Source organism: Bufo bufo, unplaced genomic scaffold, assembly GCF_905171765.1.
Source record: "Bufo bufo unplaced genomic scaffold, aBufBuf1.1, whole genome shotgun sequence".
In the NCBI taxonomy this organism is placed as follows: domain Eukaryota; kingdom Metazoa; phylum Chordata; class Amphibia; order Anura; family Bufonidae; genus Bufo; species Bufo bufo.
In genome coordinates this window covers 1,304-15,475 of record NW_024401242.1, presented here as the reverse complement: position 1 = coordinate 15,475, position 14,172 = coordinate 1,304, and the positions used below count along the sequence as shown (strand labels likewise).

At 36.2% G+C, this 14,172-nt stretch overlaps 11 non-coding genes across 11 annotated transcripts; all 11 read right to left on the bottom strand.

The window, feature by feature from the left end:
- Positions 1–2,386: 2,386 nt before the first annotated feature.
- TRNAQ-UUG lies at positions 2,387–2,458 on the bottom strand. Its single transcript has one exon. It is a non-coding gene; the product is annotated as a tRNA-Gln (tRNA).
- A 760-nt stretch (positions 2,459–3,218) lies between these two features.
- Positions 3,219–3,290, bottom strand: TRNAQ-UUG. The gene has a single exon. It is a non-coding gene; the product is annotated as a tRNA-Gln (tRNA).
- A 1,591-nt stretch (positions 3,291–4,881) lies between these two features.
- On the bottom strand, positions 4,882–4,953 carry TRNAQ-UUG. The gene has a single exon. It is a non-coding gene; the product is annotated as a tRNA-Gln (tRNA).
- A 759-nt stretch (positions 4,954–5,712) lies between these two features.
- TRNAQ-UUG lies at positions 5,713–5,783 on the bottom strand. Its single transcript has one exon. It is a non-coding gene; the product is annotated as a tRNA-Gln (tRNA).
- A 759-nt stretch (positions 5,784–6,542) lies between these two features.
- TRNAQ-UUG lies at positions 6,543–6,614 on the bottom strand. The gene has a single exon. It is a non-coding gene; the product is annotated as a tRNA-Gln (tRNA).
- Positions 6,615–8,189: 1,575 nt separating this feature from the next.
- TRNAQ-UUG lies at positions 8,190–8,261 on the bottom strand. The gene has a single exon. It is a non-coding gene; the product is annotated as a tRNA-Gln (tRNA).
- A 1,566-nt stretch (positions 8,262–9,827) lies between these two features.
- On the bottom strand, positions 9,828–9,899 carry TRNAQ-UUG. Its single transcript has one exon. It is a non-coding gene; the product is annotated as a tRNA-Gln (tRNA).
- Positions 9,900–11,373: 1,474 nt separating this feature from the next.
- On the bottom strand, positions 11,374–11,445 carry TRNAQ-UUG. Its single transcript has one exon. It is a non-coding gene; the product is annotated as a tRNA-Gln (tRNA).
- Positions 11,446–12,191: 746 nt separating this feature from the next.
- Positions 12,192–12,263, bottom strand: TRNAQ-UUG. Its single transcript has one exon. It is a non-coding gene; the product is annotated as a tRNA-Gln (tRNA).
- Positions 12,264–13,026: 763 nt separating this feature from the next.
- TRNAQ-UUG lies at positions 13,027–13,098 on the bottom strand. Its single transcript has one exon. It is a non-coding gene; the product is annotated as a tRNA-Gln (tRNA).
- Positions 13,099–13,857: 759 nt separating this feature from the next.
- Positions 13,858–13,929, bottom strand: TRNAQ-UUG. The gene has a single exon. It is a non-coding gene; the product is annotated as a tRNA-Gln (tRNA).
- Between the last annotated feature and the right edge of the window lie 243 nt (positions 13,930–14,172).

The window sequence follows — 14,172 nt, the reverse complement described above, 5'->3', positions numbered from 1 at the left end:
ATGATTTTGTAATGAAGTAAAATAATACATTGCTATTCAAATGGTTGTTTCTCACAGATACATGTCTGTAGGGCCCATTATAGTATTAACGGATATACTACATCTGCTCACTATAATTTTAAAAGACAATATACTCTATGTCCCCACAAACATGTTCCCAAATTGAACTCAGCATAACCTCATCTCGGCCTGTTTCAATCCTATAGAGAAATATCAGACTCTGGTTCAATCTGTGATTACACTTAAAGGCAATGGGCATTGCTATTTAGACCATAATATCTTTAGATAAGATTGTACATTTATGAACATGCACGACAACCTACATAGATAAGAGTAAAAAAAAAAGCCTATTTACTCTTAGCACATAGGCTAATTGTACTAAAATACAGTTTAGTCCAATGATTCAAGGTGTTATCTCCTCTGATATCAGTGGTTGATTGTCCCTTTTCTTCTCCATCAGGCCCAGAGTGTCATGATAACGACTCCTGACCATGGCAAATCTTATACTTTGCTTCTATTTGGCATTTAAAATGAATACTATAGGAATATATAGATGTTATAAATAACATTGAGAAGAAGATAAGGCTTTTACCTTCTGTTTTGTACTGTGCACCCCAAATACCGTGTATTACAAATAACAGTGTCCTAACTAGTTATTCTAAAAATAATAGTTTCAAACAGTACCCCAGAAGAAAATAGTTCCTCACACAGAAATACAAACTCAGGTCCCATGGAGATTTGAACTCGGATGACTGGATTCAAAGTCCAGAGCGCTAACCATTACACCATGGAACCCCCATGAGGGATTACTATTGATGGTCCTCTATAGTGTTTTAAATTGAATTCTATTAGCATCTACATAGATAAGAGTAAAAAAAAATGCCTATTTACTCTTAGCACATAGGCTAATTGTACTAAAATTCAGTTTAGTCCAATGATTCAAGGTGTTATCTCCTCTGATTGCAGTGGTTGATTGTCCCTTTTCTTCTCCATCAGGCCCAGAGTGTCATGATAACGACTCCTGTCCATGGCAAATCTTATACTTAGCTTCTATTTGGAATTTAAAATGAATACTATAGGAATATATAGATGTTATAAATAACATTGAGAATAAGATAAGGCTTTTGCAATGGGAGATATTTTTGGTTCCAAAAATAGATATTTCTTCAACTAGAGGAGTGAACCCGCTGTGTAATTTTCAAAGTGTTATTGCGAACACTTTGTGAAATTATTTTTTAAAGTTTTCATTTGTATTGTAATGTAAAGGGACCCACTAGGACCCAGATTGAATCTTTAGCACGTTGCTTTTCAAGCTCCCTCTTTCATGCTTATACCTAAAACTCCGACCTGACACCTTTTTAACAGTACTTTATCTTTTGCCCATGACTTTGCCTGCAGCTACCCCAGGTGTCCACATTCCTGTACCTTCTGTTTTGTACTGTGCACCCCAAATACCGTGTATTACAAATAACAGTGTCCTAACTAGTTATTCTAAAAATAATAGTTTCAAACAGTACCCCAGAAGAAAATACTTCCTCACACAGAAATAGAAGCTCAGGTCCCACCGAGATTTGAACTCGGATCACTAGATTCAAAGTCCAGAGTGCAAAGCATTACACCATGGAACCCCCATGAGGGATTACTATTGATGGTCCTCTATAGTGTTTTAAATTGAATTATATTAGCACCTACATAGATAAGAGTAAAAAAAATGCCTATTTACTCTTAGCACATAGGCTAATTGTACTAAAATACAGTTTAGTCCAATGATTCAAGGTGTTATCTTCTCTGATTGCAGTGGTTGATTGTCCCTTTTCTTCTCCATCAGGCCCAGAGTGTCATGATAACGACTCCTGTCCATGGCAAATCTTATACTTAGCTTCTATTTGGCATTTAAAATGAATACTATAGGAATATATAGATGTTATAAATACATTGAGAATCAGATAAGGCTTTTGCAATAGGAGATATTTTTGGTTCCAAAAATAGATATTGCTACACCTAGAGGAGTGAACCCGCTGTGTAATTTCAAAGTGTTATTGCGAACACTTTGTGAAATTATTTTTTTAAGTTTTCATTTGTATTGTAATGTAAATGGACCCACTAGGACCCAGATTGAATCTTTAGCACGTTGCTTTTCTAGCTCCCTCTTTCATGCTTATACCTAAAACTCCGACCTGACACCTTTTTAACAGTACTTTATCTTTTGCCCATCACTTTGCCTGCAGCTACCCCAGGTGTCCACATTCCTGTACCTTCTGTTTTGTACTGTGCACCCCAAATACCGTGTATTACAAATAACAGTGTCCTAACTAGTTATTCTAAAAATAATATTTTCAAACAGTACCCCAGAAGAAAATACTTCCTCACACAGAAATACAAACTCAGGTCCCACCGAGATTTGAGCTCGGACCACTGGATTCAAAGTCCAGAGTGCTAACCATTACACCATGGAACCCCCATGAGGGATTACTATTGATTGTCCTCTATAGTGTTTGAAATTAAATTAAATTAGCACCTACATAGATAAGAGTAAAAAAAAAAGCCTATTTACTCTTAGCACATAGGCTAATTGTACTAAAATGAAGTTTAGTTCAATGATTCAAGGTGTTATCTCCTCTGATTGCAGTGGTTGATTGTCCCTTTTCTTCTCCATCAGGCCCAGAGTGTCATGATAACGACTCCTGTCCATGGCAAATCTTATACTTAGCTTCTATTTGGAATTTAAAATGAATACTATAGGAATATATAGATGTTATAAATAACATTGAGAATAAGATAAGGCTTTTGCAATGGGAGATATTTTTGGTTCCAAAAATAGATATTTCTTCAACTAGAGGAGTGAACCCGCTGTGTAATTTCAAAGTGTTATTGCGAACACTTTGTGAAATTATTTTTTTAAGTTTTCATTTGTATTGTAATGTAAAGGGACCCATTAGGACCCAGATTGAATCTTTAGCACGTTGCTTTTCTAGCTCCCTCTTTCATGCTTTTACCTAAAACTCCGACCTGACACCTTTTTAACAGTACTTTATCTTTTGCCCATCACTTTGCCTGCAGCTACCCCAGGTGTCCACATTCCTGTACCTTCTGTTTTGTACTGTGCACCCCAAATACCGTGTATTACAAATAACAGTGTCCTAACTAGTTATTCTAAAAATAATATTTTCAAACAGTACCCCAGAAGAAAATACTTCCTCACACAGAAATACAAACTCAGGTCCCACCGAGATTTGAGCTCGGACCACTGGATTCAAAGTCCAGAGTGCTAACCATTACACCATGGAACCCCCATGAGGGATTACTATTGATGGTCCTCTTTAGTGTTTTAAATTAAATTAAATTAGCACCTACATAGATAAGAGTAAAAAAAAAGCCTATTTACTCTTAGCACATAGGCTAATTGTACTAAAATGAAGTTTAGTTCAATGATTTAAGGTGTTATCTCCTCTGATTGCAGTGGTTGATTGTCCCTTTTCTTCTCCATCAGGCCCAGAGTGTCATGATAACGACTCCTGTCCATGGCAAATCTTATACTTAGCTTCTATTTGGAATTTAAAATGAATACTATAGGAATATATAGATGTTATAAATAACATTGAGAATAAGATAAGGCTTTTGCAATGGGAGATATTTTTGGTTCCAAAAATAGATATTTCTTCAACTAGAGGAGTGAACCCGCTGTGTAATTTTCAAAGTGTTATTGCGAACACTTTGTGAAATTATTTTTTTAAGTTTTCATTTGTATTGTAATGTAAAGGGACCCACTAGGACCCAGATTGAATCTTTAGCACTTTGCTTTTCAAGCTCCCTCTTTCATGCTTATACCTAAAACTCCGACCTGACACCTTTTTAACAGTACTTTATCTTTTGCCCATGACTTTGCCTGCAGCTACCCCAGGTGTCCACATTCCTGTACCTTCTGTTTTGTACTGTGCACCCCAAATACCGTGTATTACAAATAACAGTGTCCTAACTAGTTATTCTAAAAATAATAGTTTCAAACAGTACCCCAGAAGAAAATACTTCCTCACACAGAAATAGAAGCTCAGGTCCCACCGAGATTTGAACTCGGATCACTAGATTCAAAGTCCAGAGTGCAAAGCATTACACCATGGAACCCCCATGAGGGATTACTATTGATGATCCTCTATAGTGTTTTAAATTGAATTATATTAGCACCTACATAGATAAGAGTAAAAAAAAATGCCTATTTACTCTTAGCACATAGGCTAATTGTACTAAAATACAGTTTAGTCCAATGATTCAAGGTGTTATCTCCTCTGATTGCAGTGGTTGATTGTCCCTTTTCTTCTCCATCAGGCCCAGAGTGTCATGATAACGACTCCTGTCCATGGCAAATCTTATACTTAGCTTCTATTTGGCATTCAAAATGAATACTATAGGAATATATAGATGTTATAAATACATTGAGAATCAGATAAGGCTTTTGCAATAGGAGATATTTTTGGTTCCAAAAATAGATATTGCTACACCTAGAGGAGTGAACCCGCTGTGTAATTTCAAAGTGTTATTGCGAACACTTTGTGAAATTATTTTTTTAAGTTTTCATTTGTATTGTAATGTAAAGGGACCCACTAGGACCCATATTGAATCTTTAGCACATTGCTTTTCTAGCTCCCTCTTTCATGCTTATACCTAAAACTCCGACCTGACACCTTTTTAACAGTACTTAATCTTTTGCCCATCACTTTGCCTGCAGCTACCCCAGGTGTCCACATTCTTGTACCTTCTGTTTTGTACTGTGCACCCTAAATACCGTGTATTACAAAAAACAGTGTCCTAACTAGTTATTTTAAAAATAATAGTTTCAAACAGTACCCCAGAAGTTAATACTTCCTCACACAGAAATACAAACTCAAGTCCCACCGAAATTTGAACTCGGATCACTGGATTCAAAGTCCAGCGTGCTAACCATTACACCATGGAACCCCCATGAGGGATTACTATTGATGGTCCTCTATAGTGTTTTAAATTGAATTATATTAGCACCTACATAGATAAGAGTAAAAAAAATGCCTATTTACTCTTAGCACATAGGCTAATTGTACTAAAATACAGTTTAGTCCAATGATTCAAGGTGTTATCTCCTCTGATTGCAGTGGTTGATTGTCCCTTTTCTTCTCCATCAGGCCCAGAGTGTCATGATAACGACTCCTGTCCATGGCAAATCTTATACTTAGCTTCTATTTGGCATTTAAAATGAATACTATAGGAATATATAGATGTTATAAATAACATTGAGAATAAGATAAGGCTTTTGCAATAGGAGATATTTTTGGTTCCAAAAATAGATATTGCTACACCTAGAGGAGTGAACCCGCTGTGTAATTTCAAAGTGTTATTGCGAACACTTTGTGAAATTATTTTTTTAAGTTTTCATTTGTATTGTAATGTAAAGGGACCCACTAGGACCCAGATTGAATCTTTAGCACGTTGCTTTTCAAGCTCCCTCTTTCATGCTTATACCTAAAACTCCGACCTGACACCTTTTTAACAGTACTTTATCTTTTGCCCATGACTTTGCCTGCAGCTACCCCAGGTGTCCACATTCCTGTACCTTCTGTTTTGTACTGTGCACCCCAAATACCGTGTATTACAAATAACAGTGTCCTAACTAGTTATTCTAAAAATAATAGTTTCAAACAGTACCCCAGAAGAAAATACTTCCTCACACAGAAATAGAAGCTCAGGTCCCACCGAGATTTGACTCGGATCACTAGATTCAAAGTCTAGAGTGCTAACCATTACACCATGGAACCCCCATGAGGGATTACTATTGATGGTCCTCTATAGTGTTTTAAATTGAATTATATTAGCACCTACATAGATAAGAGTAAAAAAAATGCCTATTTACTCTTAGCACATAGGCTAATTGTACTAAAATACAGTTTAGTCCAATGATTCAAGGTGTTTTCTCCTCTGATTGCAGTGGTTGATTGTCCCTTTACTTCTCCATCAGGCCCAGAGTGTCATGATAACGACTCCTGTCCATGGCAAATCTTATACTTAGCTTCTATTTGGAATTTAAAATGAATACTATAGGAATATATAGATGTTATAAATAACATTGAAAATAAGATAAGGCTTTTGCAATGGGAGATATTTTTGGTTCCAAAAATAGATATTGCTACAAATAGAGGAGTGAACCCGCTGTGTAATTTCAAAGTGTTATTGCGAACACTTTGTGAAATTATTTTTTTAAGTTTTCATTTGTATTGTAATGTAAAGGGACCCATTAGGACCCAGATTGAATCTTTAGCACGTTGCTTTTCTAGCTCCCTCTTTCATGCTTTTACCTAAAACTCCGACCTGACACCTTTTTAACAGTACTTTATCTTTTGCCCATCACTTTGCCTGCAGCTACCCCAGGTGTCCACATTCCTGTACCTTCTGTTTTGTACTGTGCACCCCAAATACCGTGTATTACAAATAACAGTGTCCTAACTAGTTATTCTAAAAATAATATTTTCAAACAGTACCCCAGAAGAAAATACTTCCTCACACAGAAATACAAACTCAGGTCCCACCGAGATTTGAGCTCGGACCACTGGATTCAAAGTCCAGAGTGCTAACCATTACACCATGGAACCCCCATGAGGGATTACTATTGATGGTCCTCTTTAGTGTTTTAAATTAAATTAAATTAGCACCTACATAGATAAGAGTAAAAAAAAAGCCTATTTACTCTTAGCACATAGGCTAATTGTACTAAAATGAAGTTTAGTTCAATGATTCAAGGTGTTATCTCCTCTGATTGCAGTGGTTGATTGTCCCTTTTCTTCTCCATCAGGCCCAGAGTGTCATGATAACGACTCCTGTCCATGGCAAATCTTATACTTAGCTTCTATTTGGAATTTAAAATGAATACTATAGGAATATATAGATGTTATAAATAACATTGAGAATAAGATAAGGCTTTTGCAATGGGAGATATTTTTGGTTCCAAAAATAGATATTTCTTCAACTAGAGGAGTGAACCCGCTGTGTAATTTTCAAAGTGTTATTGCGAACACTTTGTGAAATTATTTTTTTAAGTTTTCATTTGTATTGTAATGTAAAGGGACCCACTAGGACCCAGATTGAATCTTTAGCACTTTGCTTTTCAAGCTCCCTCTTTCATGCTTATACCTAAAACTCCGACCTGACACCTTTTTAACAGTACTTTATCTTTTGCCCATGACTTTGACTGCAGCTACCCCAGGTGTCCACATTCCTGTAACTTCTGTTTTGTACTGTGCACCCCAAATACCGTGTATTACAAATAACAGTGTCCTAACTAGTTATTCTAAAAATAATAGTTTCAAACAGTACCCCAGAAGAAAATACTTCCTCACACAGAAATAGAAGCTCAGGTCCCACCGAGATTTGAACTCGGATCACTAGATTCAAAGTCCAGAGTGCAAAGCATTACACCATGGAACCCCCATGAGGGATTACTATTGATGGTCCTCTATAGTGTTTTAAATTGAATTATATTAGCACCTACATAGATAAGAGTAAAAAAAAATGCCTATTTACTCTTAGCACATAGGCTAATTGTACTAAAATACAGTTTAGTCCAATGATTCAAGGTGTTATCTCCTCTGATTGCAGTGGTTGATTGTCCCTTTTCTTCTCCATCAGGCCCAGAGTGTCATGATAACGACTCCTGTCCATGGCAAATCTTATACTTAGCTTCTATTTGGCATTTAAAATGAATACTATAGGAATATATAGATGTTATAAATACATTGAGAATCAGATAAGGCTTTTGCAATAGGAGATATTTTTGGTTCCAAAAATAGATATTGCTACACCTAGAGGAGTGAACCCGCTGTGTAATTTCAAAGTGTTATTGCGAACACTTTGTGAAATTATTTTTTTAAGTTTTCATTTGTATTGTAATGTAAATGGACCCACTAGGACCCAGATTGAATCTTTAGCACGTTGCTTTTCTAGCTCCCTCTTTCATGCTTATACCTAAAACTCCGACCTGACACCTTTTTAACAGTACTTTATCTTTTGCCCATCACTTTGCCTGCAGCTACCCCAGGTGTCCACATTCCTGTACCTTCTGTTTTGTACTGTGTATTACAAATAACAGTGTCCTAACTAGTTATTCTAAAAGTAATAGTTTCAAACAGTAACCCAGAAGTAACTACTTTCTCACACAGAAATAGAAACTCAGGTCCCACCGAGATTTGAACTCGGATCACTGGATTCAAAGTCCAGAGTGCTAACCATTACACCATGGAACCCCCATGAGGGATTACTATTTATGGTCCTCTATAGTGTTTTAAATTGAATTATATTAGCACCTAGATAGATAAGAGTAAAAAAAATGCCTATTTACTCTTAGCACATAGGGTAATTGTACTAAAATACAGTTTAGTCCAATGATTCAAGGTGTTATCTCCTCTGATTGCAGAGGTTGATTGTACCTTTTCTTCTCCATCAGGCCCAGAGTGTCATGATAACGACTCCTGTCCATGGCAAATCTTATACTTAGCTTCTATTTGGAATTTAAAATGAATACTATAGGAATATATAGATGTTATAAATAACATTGAGAATAAGATAAGGCTTTTGCAATGGGAGATATTTTTGGTTCCACAAATAGATATTTCTTCAACTAGAGGAGTGAACCCGCTGTGTAATTTCAAAGTGTTATTGCAAACACTTTGTGAAATTATTTTTTTAAGTTTTCATTTGTATTGTAATGTAAAGGGACCCACTAGGACCCAGATTGAATCTTTAGCACGTTGCTTTTCTAGCTCTCTCTTTCATGCTTATACCTAAAACTCCGACCTGACACCTTTTTAACAGTACTTTATCTTTTGCCCATCACTTTGCCTGCAGCTACCCCAGGTGTCCATTCCTATACCTTCTGTTTTGTACTGTGCACCCCAAATATTGTGTATTACAAATAACAGTGTCCTAACTAGTTATTCTAAAAATAATAGTTTCAAACAGTACCCCAGAAGAAAATACTTCCTCACACAGAAATAGAAACTCAGGTCCCAATTAGATTTGAACTCGGATCACAGGATTCAAAGTCCAGAGTGCTAACCATTACACCATGGAACCCCCATGAGGGATTACTATTAATGGTCCTCTATAGTGTTTTAAATTGAATTAGATTAGCACCTACATAGATAAGAGGAAAAAAAATGCCTATTTACTCTTAGCACATAGGCTAATTGTACTAAAATACAGTTTAGTCCAATGATTCAAGGCGTTATCTCCTCTGATTGCAGTGGTTGATTGTCCCTTTTCTTCTCCATCAGGCCCAGAGTGTCATGATAACGACTCCTGTCCATGGCAAATCTTATACTTAGCTTCTATTTGGAATTTAAAATGAATACTATAGGAATATATAGATGTTATAAATAAAATTGAGAATAAGATAAGGCTTTTGCAATGGGAGATATTGCTACACCTAGAGCAGTGAACCCGCTGTGTAATTTCAAAGTGTTATTGCGAACACTTTGTGAAATTATTTTTTTAAGTTTTCATTTGTATTGTAATGTAAAGGGCCCCATTAGGACCCAGACTGAATCTTTAGCACGTTGCTTTTCTAGCTCCCTCTTTCATGCTTATACCTAAAACTCCGACCTGACACCTTTTTAACAGTACTTTATCTTTTGCCCATCACTTTGCCTGCAGCTACCCCAGGTGTCCACATTCCTGTCCCTTCTGTTTTGTACTGTGCACCCCAAATATCGTGTATTACAAATAACAGTGTCCTAACTAGTTATTCTAAAAATAATAGCTTCAAACAGTACCCTAGAAGAAAATACTTCCTCACATAGAAATAGAAACTCAGGTCCCACTGAGATTTGAACTTGGATCACTGGATTCAAAGTCCAGAGTGCTAACCATTACACCATGGAACCCCCATGAAGGATTACTATTGATGGTCCTCTATAGTGTTTTAAATTGAATTATATTAGCACCTACATAGATAAGAGTAAAAAAAAATGCCTATTTACTCTTAGCACATAGGCTAATTGTACTAAAATACAGTTTAGTCCAATGATTCAAGGTGTTATCTCCTCTGATTGCAGTGGTTGATTGTCCCTTTTCTTCTCCATCAGGCCCAGAGTGTCATGATAACGACTCCTGTCCATGGCAAATCTTATACTTAGCTTCTATTTGGAATTTAAAAAGAATACTATAGGAATATATAGATGTTATAAATAACATTGAGAATAAGATAAGGCTTTTGCAATGGGAGATATTTTTGGTTCCAAAAATAGATATTGCTACACCTAGAGGAGTGAACCCGCTGTGTAATTTCAAACTTTTATTGCGAACACTTTGTGAAATTATTTTTTTAAGTTTTCATTTGTATTGTAATGTAAAGGGACCCATTAGGACCCAGATTGAATCTTTAGCACGTTGCTTTTCTAACTCCCTCTTTCATGCTTATACCTAAAACTCCTACCTGACACCTTTTTAACAGTACTTTATCTTTTGCCCATCACTTTGCCTGCAGCTACTTCAGGTGTCCACATTCCTGTACCTTCTGTTTTGTACTGTGCACCCCAAATATCGTGTATTACAAATAACAGTGTCCTAACTAGTTATTCTAAAAATAATAGTTTCAAACAGTACCCCAGAAGAAAATACTTCCTCACACAGAAATAGAAACTCAGCACTATTAGCACCTACATAGATAAGAGTAAAAAAAAATGCCTATTTACTCTTAGCACATAGGCTAATTGTAGTAAAATACAGTTTAGTCCAATGATTCAAGGTGTTATCTCCTCTGATTGCAGTGGTTGATTGTCTCTTTTCTTCTCCATCAGGCCCAGAGTGTCATGATAACGACTCCTGTCCATGGCAAATCTTATACTTAGCTTCTATTTGGAATTTAAAATGAATACTATAGGAATATATAGATGTTATAAATAACATTGAGAATAAGATAAGGCTTTTGCAATGGGAGATATTTTTGGTTCCACAAATAGATATTTCTTCAACTAGAGGAGTGAACCCGCTGTGTAATTTCAAAGTGTTATTGCGAACACTTTGTGAAATTATTTTTTTAAGTTTTCATTTGTATTGTAATGTAAAGGGACCCATTAGGACCCAGATTAAATCTTTAGCACGTTGCTTTTCTAGCTCCCTCTTTCATGCTTATACCTAAAACTCCGACCTGACACCTTTTTAACAGTACTTTATCTTTTGCCCATCACTTTGCCTGCAGCTACCCCAGGTGTCCACATTCCTGTACCTTCTGTTTTGTACTGTGCACCCCAAATATCGTGTATTACAAATAACAGTGTCCTAACTATTTATTCTAAAAATAATAGTTTCAAACAGTACCCCAGAAGAAAATACTTCCTCACACAGAAATACAAACTCAGGTCCCACTGAGATTTGAACTCGAATCACTGGATCCAAAGTCCAGAGTGCTAACCATTACACCATGGAACCCCCATGAGTGATTACTATTGATGGTCCTCTATAGTGTTTTAAATTGAATTATATTAGCACCTACATAGATAAGAGTAAAAAAAATGCCTATTTACTCTTAGCACATAGGCTAATTGTACTAAAATACAGTTTAGTCCAATGATTCAAGGTGTTATCTCATCTGATTGCAGTGGTTGATTGTCTCTTTTCTTCTCCATCAGGCCCAGAGTGTCATGATAACGACTCCTGTCCATGGCAAATCTTATACTTAGCTTCTATTTGGCATTTAAAATGAATATTATAGAAATATATAGATGTTATAAGAAATAACATTGAGAATAAGATAAAGCTTTTGCAATGGGAGATATTTTTGGTTCCAAAAATAGATATTGCTACACCTAGAGGAGTGAACCCGCTGTGTAATTTCAAACTGTTATTGCGAACACTTTGTGAAATTATTTTTTTAAGTTTTCATTTGTATTGTAATGTAAAGGGACCCATTAGGACCCAGATTGAATCTTTAGCACGTTGCTTTTCTAGCTCCCTCTTTCATGCTTATACCTAAAACTCCGACCTGACACCTTTTTAACAGTACTTTATCTTTTGCCCATCACTTTGCCTGCAGCTACCCCAGGTGTCCACATTCCTGTACCTTCTGTTTTGTACTGTGTATTACAAATAACAGTGTCCTAACTAGTTATTCTAAAAATAATAGTTTCAAACAGTACCCCAGAAGTAAATACTTACTCACACAGAAATACAAACTCAGGTCCCACCGAGACTTGAACTTGGATCACTGGATTCAAAGTCCAGAGTGCTAACCATTACACCATGGAACCCCCATGAGGGATTACTATTGATGGTCCTCTATAGTGTTTTAAATTGAATTATATTAGCACCTACATAGATAAGAGTAAAAAAAAATGCCTATTTACTCTTAGCACATAGGCTAATTGTACTAAAATACAGTTTAGTCCAATGATTCGAGGTGTTATCTCCTCTGATTGCAGTGGTTGATTGTCCCTTTTCTTCTCCATCAGGCCCCGAGTGTCATGATAACGACTCCTGTCCATGGCAAATCTTATACTTAGCTTCTATTTGGAATTTAAAATGAATATTATAGAAATATATAGATGTTATAAGAAATAACATTGAGAATAAGATAAGGCTTTTGCAATGGGAGATATTTTTGTTTCCCAAAATAGATATTGCTACACCTAGAGGAGTGAACCCGCTGAGTAATTTCAAACTGTTATTGCGAACACTTTGTGAAATTATTTTTTTAAGTTTTCATTTGTATTGTAATGTAAAGGGACCCATTAGGACCCAGATTGAATCTTTAGCACGTTGCTTTTCTAGCTCCCTCTTTCATGCTTATACCTAAAACTCCGACCTGACACCTTTTTAACAGTACTTTATCTTTTGCCCATCACTTTGCCTGCAGCTACCCCAGGTGTCCACATTCCTGTACCTTCTGTTTTTTACTGTGCACCCCAAATACCGTGTATTACAAATAACAGTGTCCTAACTAGTTATTTTAAAAATAATAATTTCAAACAGTGCCCCAGAAGAAAATACTTCCTCACACAGAAATACAAACTCAGGTCCCACCGAGATTTGAACTCGGATTACTGGATTCAAAGTCCAGAGTGCTAACCATTACACCATGGAACCCCCATGAGGGATTACTATTGATGGTCCTCTATAGTGTTTTAAATTGAATTATATTAGCACCTACATAGATAAGAGTAAAAAAAATGCCTATTTACTCTTAGCACATAGGCTAATTGTACTAAAATACAGTTTAGTCCAATGATTCAAGGTGTTTTCTCCTCTGATTGCAGTGGTTGATTGTCCCTTTACTTCTCCATCAGGCCCAGAGTGTCATGATAACGACTCCTGTCCATGGCAAATCTTATACTTAGCTTCTATTTGGAATTTAAAATGAATACTATAGGAATATATAGATGTTATAAATAACATTGAAAATAAGATAAGGCTTTTGCAATGGGAGATATTTTTGGTTCCAAAAATAGATATTGCTACAAATAGAGGAGTGAACCCGCTGTGTAATTTCAAAGTGTTATTGCGAACACTTTGTGAAATTATTTTTTTAAGTTTTCATTTGTATTGTAATGTAAAGGGACCCATTAGGACCCAGATTGAATCTTTAGCACGTTGCTTTTCTAGCTCCCTCTTTAATGCTTGTACCTAAAACTCCGACCTGACACCTTTTTAACAGTACTTTATCTTTTGCCCATCACTTTGCCTGCAGCTACCCCAGGTGTCCACATTCCTGTACCTTCTGTTTTGTACTGTGCACCCCAAATACCGTGTATTACAACTAACAGTGTCCTAACTAGTTATTCTAAAAATAATATTTTCAAACAGTACCCCAGAAGAAAATACTTCCTCACACAGAAATACAAACTCAGGTCCCACCGAGATTTGAGCTCGGACCACTGGATTCAAAGTCCAGAGTGCTAACCATTACACCATGGAACCCCCATGAGGGATTACTATTGATGGTCCTCTTTAGTGTTTTAAATTGAATTATATTAGCACCTACATAGATAAGAGTAAAAAAAAAGCCTATTTACTCTTAGCACATAGGCTAATTGGACTAAACTGTATTTTAGTACAATGATTCAAGGTGTTATCTCCTCTGATTGCAGTGGTTGATTGTCCCTTTTCTTCTCCATCAGGCCCAGAGTGTCATGATAACGACTCCTGTCCATGGCAAATCTT